Genomic DNA, 14,475 nt, shown 5'->3' with positions numbered 1-14,475 from the left:
TATATCTACATATATACACATAACATACACGCATGCATACACATACACACACAGAAACATAAAACAATGAAAGAGAAAGAGAAGTTGATATTTGTAAAATTCACTGTCAGGCATATCCTTGGAAATACAGAGTATCTTTGACACTATGTCTAAATCTTCTCTATGACACTATGTCTAAATCCTAAATCTGTAGGATCTATAGATAACTTTCTATTGTTTTTTTCAGACCAAATTGGATAAAAGAGGACGAAGTCATGAAAGGGATGCTTCTTCCTCTTAGTATATTTGTCACTCTAAGTTAGTAGTATCCAATCCCTCAGGAACCTCTGAGGTTTTCCATTTATGGGACTCTCCTACTACCACAGTGGGCCAAAGGGAGAGAGAATCCTATTTGGAGCAATGGGGAGGTAACAGGTGACAGGGAGGAGTGAAGCACTCAACAAAAATAACAGAGTTCATGAAACCTTAATGGGTTCCTCACCCTCTAGAGTTCTACCACCATGTGAGGCTGGTGCCCCAAACCAAACCCAAACCCACAATCATTTTGTAGGGAGTTCCTGACTCAGGCCTACAGCTACATGGTCATATCTTCTGGGTAGGAAAGACAGCCATGATGGGTGAAAGTAAAGAAGTGACAGAAGGACTTAGGAATCAAGAATTTAGATGGGGTAAGAGGCATGTTTCCTTACAGACTGCAGTTACATTAGAAATAAATGCCACTGGCCAGGCATGGTGGCTCATATCTGTAATCCCAGCACTTTGGGAGGCCAAGACAGCTAGATCACTTGAGGCCAGGAATTTGAGACCAGCCTGACCAACATGGCAAAACCCTGTCTCTACTAAAAATACAAAAATTAGCCAGGTGTGGTGGTGCATGCCTGTAATCCGATCTACTCAGGAGGTTGAGGAAGGAGAATTGCTCGAACCTGGGAGGTGGAGGTTGCAGTGAGCCAAGATCGCACCATTGCACTCCAGCCTCGGTGGGAGTGAGACTCCACCTAAAAAAAAAGATACACCTAATTCGAATTAGTGATACACACATGAATATTTAAATATCAACCAGATAGTACATTATAGAGTAACTGTAGCTGTTTCATCCAAAAAGTAAGTTTAGAATTACATGTGTGTCCAACTATCTACTCTTATATTCCTTTAGCCTGCATACAGATAAATTGACATCAATAACCTATGATAGAACCACCAATGAAATGTGAATTATAAAACATATACACAAATATGGAAAGAAATATATATGCAGATATACTACTTCTGTCTATCTAGACACACAAACACAGGGAGAGAGAGAAAGGGAGAGAAAGAGAAAAGAGAGAGAAACAACAGAGAGAAAGATGAAGATTATGTGCTTTACTCTCAGGATCATCCATGGCCATACAGGATGTCTTTTACACTGTTTATAAATCTCCTCACTACAGGCCCTGCAGGTCCCTTATCCAACTTTTTGATTAAATTGGATAAAAAAGGAACAGGGCAAAAAAGGGAAACTTCTTGTTATTTTCTTGTCCCCCTTCGTAGCAGGCACGTACTTAGGAAAGTCAGGTTTCCTGTGTATGAGACACACTAGAGTGTGCAAGAGAAGAAAATGCCATGCGGAGCAACGAGTGAGAAGCAGTGGGCAGGGAGCAGCGCAGCCCTTAGGAAAAACAACACAAAACAGAGCGAATGGCCCCGGCAGGGCTCCTCACACCCAGAGCTCCACCACCACGTGAGCCTAGCACTACAAGCCCACACCATCATCACAGCGTACGGAGCAGTTTCTTGACCCTGTGTGAGAGCAGAGAAGACACCTGTGATGGTGAAAAGAAGGCACTGATGAAGGGATTTTAGTATCAGGAAATGAGATGAGGTCAAGGTGATTTGTACATAGAAACTGCAGCTGAATTTGAAATAAAGTAAACCACCAAACGCTTAGTTTGTGCTTCATTCAATTGTAAAGAACTAAACATCACTTGTGAGTAATTCAAACCAGAAAGTGAAGTCCAGGATGTCATATCGGTGTTGGACGATACATATATATATTTAAATTCTGTAGCACTGCCAAGTCTAAATTCAAATCAGTACCCTGCAATGGAGCTATCAGTGAACTGTGAGACAGAAATAAATCAATATAGAGGCCAGGCACGGTGGCTCACGCCTGTAATCCCAGCACTTTGGGAGGCCGAGGTGGGTGGATCACGAGGTCAGGAGATCGAGACCATCCTGGCTAACACAATGAAACCCCGTCTCTACTAAAAATAGAAAAAATTAGCCGGGCGTGGTGGTGGGTGCCTGTAGTCCCAGCTACTCGGGAGGCTGAGGCAGGAGAATGGCGTGAACCCGGGAGGCAGAGCTTGCAGTGAGCCGAGATCGCGCCACTGCACTCCAGCCTGGGCAACAGAGCGAGACTCCGTCTCAAAAAAAAAAAAAAAAAAAAGAAATAAATCAATGTAAATACAAGGATATATGAACAAGGGAGGAAACAATTATATACCATTTATATATACCTATATGCATTCATATTAAATCAAGGCATGCACCCACATGTACTGCAGAGAAATATAAAGGTTGAGATTAGGGAAGTTCCCATTCAAGGGCATTAATGGAAAAACAAAAAACTTTGACACGTGTGTCTACGTGACCTCACTATAGGATATGAAGGTGACTTTATGTCTTGTTGAATGAATTTAGATAAAAGATGACCACATAAAAAGAAGAATGATTTTTCTTACCAGTCTGTTTGATACTCTGAGTAAAAATAAAAAATAATTTTCAGACTGCCTATATGTGAGTCCTTACTATAATGGCTGAGGACAGCAGAGAATCCTCTTTGGAAACAGGAAAGGACAGCAGGGACAGAGATTAGTGAAGACCTCAGAGAAGAGAAAAAAGCTAACAACCCTAGAAATGTTTTCAACCCTGCAGAACTCTGCCACAATACAGGGTGGTACTCCAAACCCCAAATACCATCATATTGGATTGTGTCCTTGACTCAGACCTGCAGTGACTTTACCCTACTGTGGACCAAGAGAGACAATCAAGTGAAGAAGTAATGGAGGACTTTCGAGGCAGCACATTTAGTGCAATAAGAGGGCTGACTACCTCCACACAAAAGTTTAGTTTGAAGTAACTGCCACCACAAAGGCTGTCACGCATTGGGACTGAGGTCATAATAAAGAGGTTTATTTAAATCTGAAAGCATTACTATTTTCCCCAGCCTAAGATGTTGGTTGCCATCATATAAATCCTCCTTTCTAATAAAAAAATGACATTTCAGAACCAAATAGTGCTATACACATGAATAGTCAGAACTTAACTGGTTTATGTGCAGAGTAATGAAAGCTAGTTTTACCAGAAAAGTAAATTTTGAATTGTGTCTCCTGTCTGACTGTATTCTTTTGTCATCCTCTAGTCCACCCACAAATGAATTATCAGGAGTGAACCCAGGGGCATGTATGAATGAAAGGTGAGTTACGCATACGTGTGTCTTTATTTATCTAATTATAACTGAGCATAGAAGTATTCACACGCACAGGCACATAAACAAATATATCCATCCATCCATCCATACACACTTCTCTCAAACACATCCGCTAACAAACCCATGCACACAGTGGAAACATACAACAAGGAGACAGATGGACGGACATTTGTGGAGTTTATTCTGAGAAGCCTGCGTGGTCATAGAGAGTGGTTTTTAACAGGGTTTCCAGGGTTTCCAATTCTTCTCATTGCAGCCTTTGTAGGTAACATTGCATTCTTTTCTAATGGAGTCATATAAAAAGGAGCAGGTCATAGGAGAGCTGCTGCTTCCTGTTGGTGTATTTGTCACGTTAGTTCCTAGTAAGCAGCTTCTTAAAGGACTCAGATTTCCTGAGTTTGAGAGCCTACCAGATTGACAGAAGGGAGGAGAAAATCCTATTTGCAACATGGAGGAGATAGCAGCTGACAAGGAGCAGTGAAGCCCTGGGCAGAAAAGAACAGAGCTAATGGAACATGGACTTGTCCCTCACTCTCCAGAGCTCTGTCAACATACGAGGTTGGTGCTAAAACACAAACACAAGCACACCACCTCATTGGATGCAGCCCTTCCTTAGGCCCACAGCTACTTGCCTGTGTCCCATGGACAGGAAAGACTAGCATGATGGGTGAAAGGAAAGATGTGATGGAGAGAGCCAGGAAGTGGGCCATAGATGGGATTAGAGGGAGGAATGTCTACACAGTCGAGTTGAATTTAAAAGAAATTCACCCACAAAAGGCTGTCGTGCATTGGCCAGCTCCAGTGGTAGAGAATTTTGGTGAACTCTTGAGTCAGTGAGTCTTAGATAGGTGTAAAGTATGTGCTGCAATCATATAAAGTATGATGTGTAGGGTAAATGGCATGGCAGATTCCAAAGAACCAAATACACACATGACTTCTGTAAGGGTAAGGCAATTACAGGTTGAAAAGTAGTTGGAAGGTTGGGTGCGGTGGCTCAGGCCTGTAGTCCCAGCACTTTGGGAGGCCAGGGTGGGTGGATAACGAGATCAGTAGTTCAAGGCCAGCCTGGCCAACATGGTGAAACCCCATTTCTACTAAAAATACAGAATTAGTCAGGTGTGGTGGCGGGCGCCTGTAGTCCCTGCTACTCGGAAGGCTGAGGCAGGAGAATTGCTTGAACCTGGGAGGCAGAGGTTGCAGTGAGCCGAGATCATGCCACTGCACTCCAGCTTGGGTGACAGAGTGAGACTCTGTCTCAAAAAACAACAACAACAAACAAAAACAAAAAAACAAAACAAAAGCAATTGGAATTATTTTGAATGGAAAATCTTAAGTCTAGGAAGTTACATGTTGTCTTAATATGTACATGTTAAGTTCTTTGGCACTGCCCTGTGTGTGAATTGAGAGTATCTTCTAGTAGGCTGGCCAATGCACTGTGTGATACCAAGGAATACAGTTGTACATGTATCTATGCATATACAAACACATACATACATGCATTCAGACACGCAAGACAGACTGAGTAGGGCTATTGAGTGTGACAAGCATCCATGGGAACAAGGAGTTCCCTTGGAACTATTTCTAGAGTCCTCTCAGAATGAGCTTTGTATGGGATATTCTTTTGTTTTTTGGATGGAGGTAGGAAAATGGGGAGGAACTCATAGAGGGAGGCTTTTTATGTTAGTGTTTGTCACATTACCTTTCTGTGAGAATGAGACTGTGCTAGTAGTGTGGACCAAGGGAGAAGTGAATCCTACTTGGAGTGAGAAGGAGTTAGGAGTGGACAAAGATCAGAGAATTCCCAGCCAAAACAAAGAACAGAGCTAATAACCCTGGAATTATTTCACCCCCTCCAGAGCTCTGCCACTATGTGAGGCTGACTGCTTTGCCCATACCCACCCTCACACGGGGTGGAGCCCTTGCTTGAGGCCTCCAGCTACTTGGCCGCAACTCTTGGGCAGGAAAGACAACTAGGATGGGTGAAAAGTGAGGAGGAGGTGATTGGAGGTGATAGAGAATGAGGAACTCAGGTGGGATTATAAGAAGGGGGACTCAGAAACTAAATTTGAACTAGAATTAAATGCTCTCCAAAAACGCTGTTACACATTGAGGTGTAGATACCCTTACTTAATCTGGATGCATCGCTATGTTCACAGCCTAAGATATTCACTGTTGGCATATAAAACCTCGTTTCTAATAAAAAAAAGTCATACCAGGTCAATTTAGTGATATAAGTACATGTGAATATTTAAAGTGTAACCCAGAGAATAACTCATAGAGTAACTGTAGCTATTTGGTGCAAAACATTTAGAATTAGGCATCGTGTCTGTTTCTGACCATAATTGTTCTTTAGTCCCCATCCAGATGAGCTGACGGCAGTCATAATTGATGGAGGAGGCATCAAGGACATGTGAGTTATAAAAGATGTACACACAAACACACACACAAACATAACTGACAGAGAGAGAGAGAGGGAGACAGACAGAGAGAGAGATTGAGATTAGTGGGATTTAGTCTGAGGAGTGTCCACAGCAATACAGAGTGTCTTTGACACAGTTTATTTATCTTCTCACTGTAGCAGGTGTAGGTAAACTTCCACATTTTTACAGTTGTTTTGGAAAAAAGAGAAACAGACTACAGAGGGAGGCTTCCGTCTGTTAGTGTCTTGTCACCCTTAGTAAGTAGCAGGCAAACACCTTGGAAAGACAGATTTCTGTGTATGAGACATACCAGAGCAGGCCGAGGGAAGAGAGAAACCTGTTTGGAGTGAGGAGGAGGTAGGAGTACTTGGGGAACTGTGCAGCCTTCAGCAGAAAGCAACAGAGCTAAGAGCCTTGGAGGTGTTCTCCACCCTCCAGAACTCTGTCACCATGGAGGCTGGTGCTCCAAACCTCAAATCACCGTCCTGTTGGATTGTGCCCCTGTGTCAGACCTCTAGTTACGTGACCCTTTTTGTGGGGCAGTAGGGACCACTGTGCTGGGTGAATGTAAGGAGCTAATGGAGGGCCTTTTAAGCAGGACATTGAATGGAATAAGAGGGCTGACCACCTACAAACTGGAGTTGAGTTTGAAATAACTGCCACGACAAAGTCTGCCACACATTGGGACTGAGGTCATAATAAAGAGGTTTACTTAAATCGGGAAGCATTACTATTTTCCCCAGCCTAAGATTTTAGTTGTCACCATAGAAACCCTCACTTCTAAGAAAGAAAAAAAGACATTCCAGGTTCCAATAGTGCTATACCCATGAATAGTCAGAAATTAATTGGTTTCTGTCTAGAGTAATGAAAGGTAATTTTTCCAAAATATAAATTCAGAATTATGTCTCCTCTCTGACTGTATTCTCTTATCATCCGCTAGTCCACAGACAAATGAATTTAAAGGAGCAACCGAGGAGGCACCTGGGAAAGAAAGGTGAGTAATAAATAAATAAAGTCACCCATCAGCATAAGTGTGCGTAGAACTATACACACACACAGGCACATGAGCAAGTATATCCATCCATCCATCCATCCATCCATCCATCCATCCATCCATCCATCCGTCCATCCATCCACACTTCTCTTCACCACACAAACTACACAAACTAATCCATGCACACGAAGGAAACCTAAAACAAGGAGAAAGGAGACTGCTGGACATTTGTGGAATTTACTCTCAGGAGCCTGCATGACCATATAGATTTTTTTTTTTTAACCGAGTTTCCAATTTGTCTCATTGTAGCATTTTTTAGTAATTTTGCATCCTTCTTTGATGGAGTTGTATAAAGAGGAGCAAGTAATAGCAGAGTTGCTTCTTCCTGTTAGTGTATTTGTCACTCTTAGTTCCTAGTAAGCAGTTTTTTTGTGGGACTCAGATTTCGTGAGTTGAGACCCTACCAGGTTGGCCCAAGGCAGGAGAGAATCCTATTTGCAACACGGAGGAGATAGTGGCCAACAAGGGGCAGTGAAGCTTTGGGCTGAAAAGAACAGAACTAATGGAATGTGGACTCGTCCCTCACCCTCCAGAGCTTGGTCCACATGTGAGGCTGGTGCCCAGACCCGACCCCAAACCCACCACCTCACTGGATGCAGCCCTTAGGCCCGCAGCTACTTGCCTATGTCTCATGGACAGCAAAGACTAGCATGATGGGTGAAGGATGGAGGTGACGGAGGCATTCAGGAAGTCGGCCCTTACTGGGATTAGCAGGCTGACCACCTGCACAGTGGAGTTGAATTGAAAAGAAATTTACCCTCCAAAGGCTGTCACGCACTGGTCAGCTTCAGTGGTAGAGAATTCAGTTAAATCTTGAGTCACTGAGTCTTGGATAGATGTAAAATGTGTGCTACAATTATATAAAGTATGATGTGTAGGGAAAATGGCATGGCAGATTCTAACTAACCAAACACACCTGGATTCTGTAAGGTTCAAGCAGTTTACATGTTGAAAGTTAATTGGAACTGTTTTTCACTGAAAACGTTAAGTCTGGGAGTTACGTGTTGTCTTACTATGTATGTTTTAAGTTCTTTGGCACTGCCGTGTGTGCGAATTGAAAGAGTGTCTTCTGGTAGACTGGCCAATGCAACATATGAACTACGGAAATACAATTATACATGTATAGACGTATATATGAACACACATATACATGCATTCATACCCACAACATGCAGAGAGATTGAGATTCGGGCTACTGACTCTCACGGGCATCCATGTGAACAAGGACTTCCCTTGAGACTAGTTTTAGAGTCTTCTCAGGATGAGGTTTGTGAAGAATATTCTTTTGTTATTCAGATGGAGGCAGGAAAATGTGGAAGAACTCACAGAGGGAGGCTTTTATATTAGTGTTTGCCACTTTTTGTTTCTGTGGGAATGAGACTGTACTAGTAGTGTGGATCAAGGGGGAAGCAAATCCTGCTTGGAGCCAGAAGGAGACAGCAGTGGACAAAGAGCAGAGACTCCCTGGCAAAGAAGAGAACAGACGTAATAGCCCTGGAAGTATTCCTCACCCTCCAGAGCTCTGCCACTATGTGAGGCTGACTGCCTGAGCGCATACCCATCATCACACGGGATGCAGCCCTTGCTTGATGTCTTTTGCTACTTGGCCCTAACTCTTAGGCAGGAAAGACAACTAGGATTGGTGAAAAGTGAGGAGGTGATTGGAGGTGAATGAGAATGAGGAATTCGGATGGTATTATAAGAAGGAGAACTTACAAACTAAAGTTGAACTGGAATTAAATCCCCTCAAAAAAGGCTGTTACACATTGAGGTGAAGATACAGTCACTTCACCTAGATGCGTCCCTATGTTCACAGCCTAAGATATTCACTGTTGGCATATAAAACCTCGTTTCTAATAAAAAAAGGTCATACCAGGTCAATTTAGTGATATAAGTACATGTGAATATTTAAAGTGTAACCAGAGAATAACTCATAAAGTAACTGTAGCTATTTGGTGCAAAACATTTAGAATTAGGCATCGTGTCTGTTTCTGACCATAATTGTTCTTTAGTCCCCATCCAGATGAGCTGATGGCAGTCATCATTGATTTAGGAGGCATCAAGGACATGTGAGTTATAAAAGATGTACACACAAACACACACACAAACATAACTGAGAGAGAGAGAGAAACAGACACAGAGAGAGATTGAGATTAGTGGGATTTAGTCTGAGGAGTGTCCACAGCAATACAGAGTGTCTTTGACACAGTTTATTTATCTTCTCACTGTAGCAGGTGTAGGTAAACTTCCACATTTTTACAGTTGTTTTGGAAAAAAGAGAAACAGACTACAGAGGGAGGCTTCCGTCTGTTAGTGTCTTGTCACCCTTAGTAAGTAGCAGGCAAACACCTTGGAAAGAGCGATTTCTGTGTATGAGACATACCAGAGCTGGCCGAAGGAAGAGAGAATCCTGTTTGGAGTGAGGAGGAGGTAGGAGTCCTTGGGGAACTGTGCAGCCTTCAGCAGAAAGCAACAGAGCGAAGAGCCTTGAAGGTGTTCTCCACCCTCCAGAAGTCTGTCACCATGGAGGCTGGTGCTCCAAACCTCAAATCACCGTCCTATTAGATTGTGCCCCTGTGTCAGACATCTAGTTACCTGACCCTTTTTGTGGGGCAAGAGGAGCCACTGTGCTGGGTGAATGTAAGGAGCTAATGGAGGGCCTTTTAAGCAGGACATTGAATGGAATAAGAGGGCTGACCACCTACAAACTGGAGTTGAGTTTGAAATAACTGCCACGACAAAGTCTGTCACACATTGGGACTGAGGTCATAATAAAGAGGTTTACTTAAATCGGGAAGCATTACTATTTTCCCAGCCTAAGATTTTAGTTGTCGCCATAGAAATCCTCATTCCTAAGAAAGAAAAAAAGACATTCCATGTTCCAATAGTGCTATACACATGAATAGTCAGAAATTAATTGGTTTCTGTCTAGAGTAATGAAAGGTAATTTTTCCAAAATATAAATTCAGAATTATGTCTCCTCTCTGACTGTATTCTCATATCATCCGCTAGTCCACAGACAAATGAATTTAAAGGAGCAACCGAGGAGGCACCTGGGAAAGAAAGGTGAGTAATAAATAGTTAAATAAAGTCTCCCATCAGCATAAGTGTGCATGGAACTATACACACACACAGGCACATGAGCAAATGTATCCATCCATCCATCCATCCATCCATCCATCCATCCATCCATCCATCCATCCATCCACACTTCTCTTCAACACGGGTACACAAACTAATCCATGCACATGATGGAAACATAGACCAAGGAGAAAGGAGACTGATGGACGTTTGTGGAATTTACTCTCAGGAGCCTGCATGGCCTTATAGATTTTTTTTTTTTTTAACAGAGTTTCCAATGCGTCTCATTGTAGCATTTGTTAGTAACTTTGCATCCTTCTTTGGTGGAGTTGTATAAAGAGGAGCAGGTCATAGGAGAGTTGCTTTTTCCTGTTAGTGTATTTGCCATGCTTAGTTCCTACTAAGCAGTTTTTTATGGGACTGAGATTTCTGGCAGAAATTAATTGGTTTCTGTCTAGAGTAATAAAAGCTAATTTTCCAAAAAAGTATGTTTAGAATCGTGTCTCCTATCTGACTGTATTCTTTTATCCTCTAGCCCATACACAAGTGAATTTAAAGGAGCAGCCCTGGTGTCACCTATCAGTGAAAGGTGAGTTATAAATACATGAAGACACATATATGCATGAGTGCATAGAGCTATACACACACCAAGCACATACACAAATATATCCATCCATCTTCATCCATAAACACTTTTGTCAACACATTTACACAAAGAAACCCATGCGCAAAATGGAAACACAAAACAGGAGACAGATGGCCATTTGTGGAATTTACTCTCAGGAATCTGCATGGCCATACAGAGTGTTTCTTAACAGGGTTTGCAATTCTTCTCATTGTAGCATTTGTAGGTAAATTTGCATCCTTTTTTGATGGAGTTGTATAAGGAGGTCAGTTCGTAGGAGAGCTGCTTCTTCCTGTTAGTGTATTTGTCACCCTCAATTTCTAGTAGGCAATTTTTTAAGGGATTCAGTTTTCCTAAGTTTGAGACCCTACCATAGTGTTCCAAGAAAGGAGAGAATCCTATTTGCAACATGGAGGAGATAGCAGCCAATAAGGAGTAGTGAAGCCCTGGGAAAAAAAGAACGGAGCTAATGGAACGTGGACTTGCCCCACACCATCCAGAGCTCTGTCCACATGTGAGGTTGGTGCCTAGACCCAGCGCACACCCACCACCTCATTGGATGCCGCTTTCCTCAGGTGTGCGGGTACTTCACTGTGTCTCATGGGCAGGAGAGACTAGCATGAGCAGTGAAAGGAAGGAGGTGGTGGAGGGTTTTCCCAGTCATGTGAAAACCTCTCCTGGAAATAAATCCTAAAGGTGTAAGTAATATGGAAAACCTGATTCAAGTTAATTATAGTGTAATGCTCAAGAAACCTTGCAAAGTGAATGAGATTTTACAGAAGGAATAAAAGGATTTTGTTTAATCAGTGGCTGATTAAGGAAACATCTAGGTGAGAATTCTGTAGTTGCTCATTAAGCAATAGCATGTGAGTTTTGTATGTAGTATTGATTTTTAAGCCAATAAATAAATTTTTAAAAGAATTTATTTTATAGGACGTTGGAGTCATGGGCAAATTAAAAGGTATTTCTATTATTAATATTATTTTTTGAGATGAAGTCTTGCTGTTGCCCATGCTGGAGTTCAGTGGCGTGATCTCGGCTCACTGTAACCTCCATCTCCCGGGTTCAAGCGATTTTCCTGCCTCAGCCTCCTGAGTAGCTGGGACTGCAGTCACGTGCCACCATGCCCGACTAACTTTTTGCATTTTTGGTAGGCGTGGGGTTTCACTATATTGGCCAGGCTGGTCTTGAACTCCTGCCCTCATGATCCACCTGCCTCAGCCTCCCAAACTGCTGGGTTTATAGTCATGAGCCACTGTGCCTGGCTAAAATGTATTTCTAATATGTACATAGGTTTAATTTATATATAATTTAATTAATCTCTGATTAACTGACCATTGATAAATGAGTCTTTGTTAATTGTTGGACTTTACTTACTGGGCTTATGTGGTAGGATTTGCATACCCTCACTTATATATGTATGTATATCATATTTATGGAAAATCTACTCCTTTTGGTGCAAAAAATGTATTTGCCAATAGTGTCAAAAGAGAGAAATTCATTATATGTCTATGTACCTTTTTACTCCATCAGCACTGCCTTCAGTAAAATGACAACAATAACACATGAAGGGACCTTCCACAAAATTTGAGGTTTAAGTAAATAAAAAGGTAGATGTAAACATATATATGTAAATACACACATAGACACCCACAAAAGTATACATGTAGAAAAGAGAGATTCAGATTTGGGAAGTTCATTGTCTGAAGCATCCATAACAATGCAGAGTGTTTTAGACACTGTTTTCTAAAGTCTTATTACTGTAGTATCTGCAGGTACGTTTCTTTCTTCGATCTAGTTGGATAAAAGAGGAATAGGTCTTAAGAGGAATGCTTCTTATTCCTATTCCATTGGTCACTTTTATTTAGCAGCAGCACCCTGAAACCTTAGGAAAATATGAGAACGTGTGTATTGTATGACAGTCTACTAGAGTGAGCCAAAAGAGGCAACAGTCCTATTTGGAGCAAGGAGGAGGTAACAGTGGGCAGGGAGCTGAGGAGCTCTCAGTAGAAAAGAGCAAAGCTAATAGACCCCGGTCTCTTCGTCTGTTACCACATGAGGCTACAGCCCAAAGGTAAACCCACCATCAGATTGTATGGAGGCCCTGCTTTGGGTCTGTAGTTACTTAATCCTATCTGAGGGGCAGGAAAGACATCCATGATTGGTGAAGAGTTACTGGTGGTATTTGAACATGAGAAGGCAGAAAATTACAAGGGCAAGCAAGGTGGGTATTTACAAACTGAAGTTGATTTTATGTAAATTTTGCCAGAAACAGTAACTTGGGGATTAGGTGTAGGAGTAAAGAAATGTATATAAACTTGATTCATTAAGTTTTTTTCACAGGCTGAAAAATTTCATTACAAACATTTAAAACCTCATTTCCAGAGAAAAATTAAATACCATGTTTCAAATAAATAACTGATTAATGTCCATTTTTCAGGGTAACTAGATTATAAATTGTAGAATAATTATTGCTAATTTGTATCAGAAAATTAAGTCTAGGATAACATGTGGAGTCTTGCTATGTTCATTTTTAATCCTTTAGCTATTACCCCATTGAATTAAAAAGAGTAATGTGTGGTAGAGTCATCAATGATGGGTGAGATTTCAAAATACGGAGAGAAAGAAGAGAGGGATATATTAAGACTGGTAAAATTCACCCACGAAGTAATAAAGAACTGCAGTTAAATTGTGATTCATTAGATTGTTTGTTAAGTCCCAAGAGCACCTTTACATAATATAAGGTTTTCTTCTAGGAAAAAATGATATATTAATAGTAGATTACAAATCATTGATATATACATTTTCAGAGTTCAGCCAGTTTATAAATGTAGAGCAATTGTACATAACTTCGACCAGGAAAGTATGTCTCTGAAGTCACTTGACCTGATGTGTACATTTTTTTTTTTTTTTTTTTTTTTGAGACGGAGTCTCGCTCTGTCGCCCAGGCTGGAGTGCAGTGGCGCAATCTTGGCTCACTGCAAGCTCCGCCTCCTGGGTTCATGCCATTCTCCTGCCTCAGCCTCTACCAAGTAGCTGGGACTACAGGCGCCCGCCACCACACCCGGCTAATTTTTTGTATTTTTTTAGTAGAGACGGGGTTTCACTGTGTTAGCCAGGATGGCCTCAATCTCCTGACCTCGTGATCCTCCCGCCTCGGCCTCCCAAAGTGCTAGGATTACAAGCGTGAGCCACTGCGCCCGGCCGATGTGTACATTTTTAATCCTTAGCACTGGCCCGGATAAAATGACATCAGTAATCTTTCACTACTTTGATATATCTTTGATATAACTCACCTTTCAATGGTGGTGTCATTGAAAACTACTGATGTTATTAATTTGGGTCAGTGCTAAAGGATATATCCACACACACACACACACACACACACATATAACACACATGTATATGTTTGTGTGTATATATATATACAGATATGTCTTTTAGCTATATATAGTATATGTAGATATATAAATATGTATTTGTGTATATATAGATATACACATATCTATATACATATGTCTACATATGTGCATATTTAAATGTGTATACATATATCTATATATACATATCTATGTATAGATATATTCTTTAGCACTGACCCAAATTAATAACATCAGTAGTCATATATATATCCTTTAATATATATATGAGCATGTGTATATATATGTAAACATATATGTATATATCCTTTAGCATATATATGTATATATACACATATAATTTATGTATACATATATGTGTGTGTATATGCAGGTATATCTTGTTATATTGTGCTTTACTTTATTGCCCCTCAGATATTACTTTTTTATAAACTGAAGGT

At 41.1% G+C, this 14,475-nt stretch overlaps 1 pseudogene; it reads left to right on the top strand.

Annotated features, from left to right (window-relative positions):
• LOC129464208 (phosphatidylinositol 3,4,5-trisphosphate 3-phosphatase TPTE2-like) overlaps positions 1-14,475 on the top strand; it is a 99,233-nt pseudogene that overhangs the window by 16,258 nt on the left and 68,500 nt on the right.

The sequence above is a fragment of the Symphalangus syndactylus genome, chromosome 15 (assembly GCF_028878055.3).
Source record: "Symphalangus syndactylus isolate Jambi chromosome 15, NHGRI_mSymSyn1-v2.1_pri, whole genome shotgun sequence".
Taxonomy (NCBI): domain Eukaryota; kingdom Metazoa; phylum Chordata; class Mammalia; order Primates; family Hylobatidae; genus Symphalangus; species Symphalangus syndactylus.
This window is presented reverse-complemented; position numbering and strand designations above follow the sequence as displayed.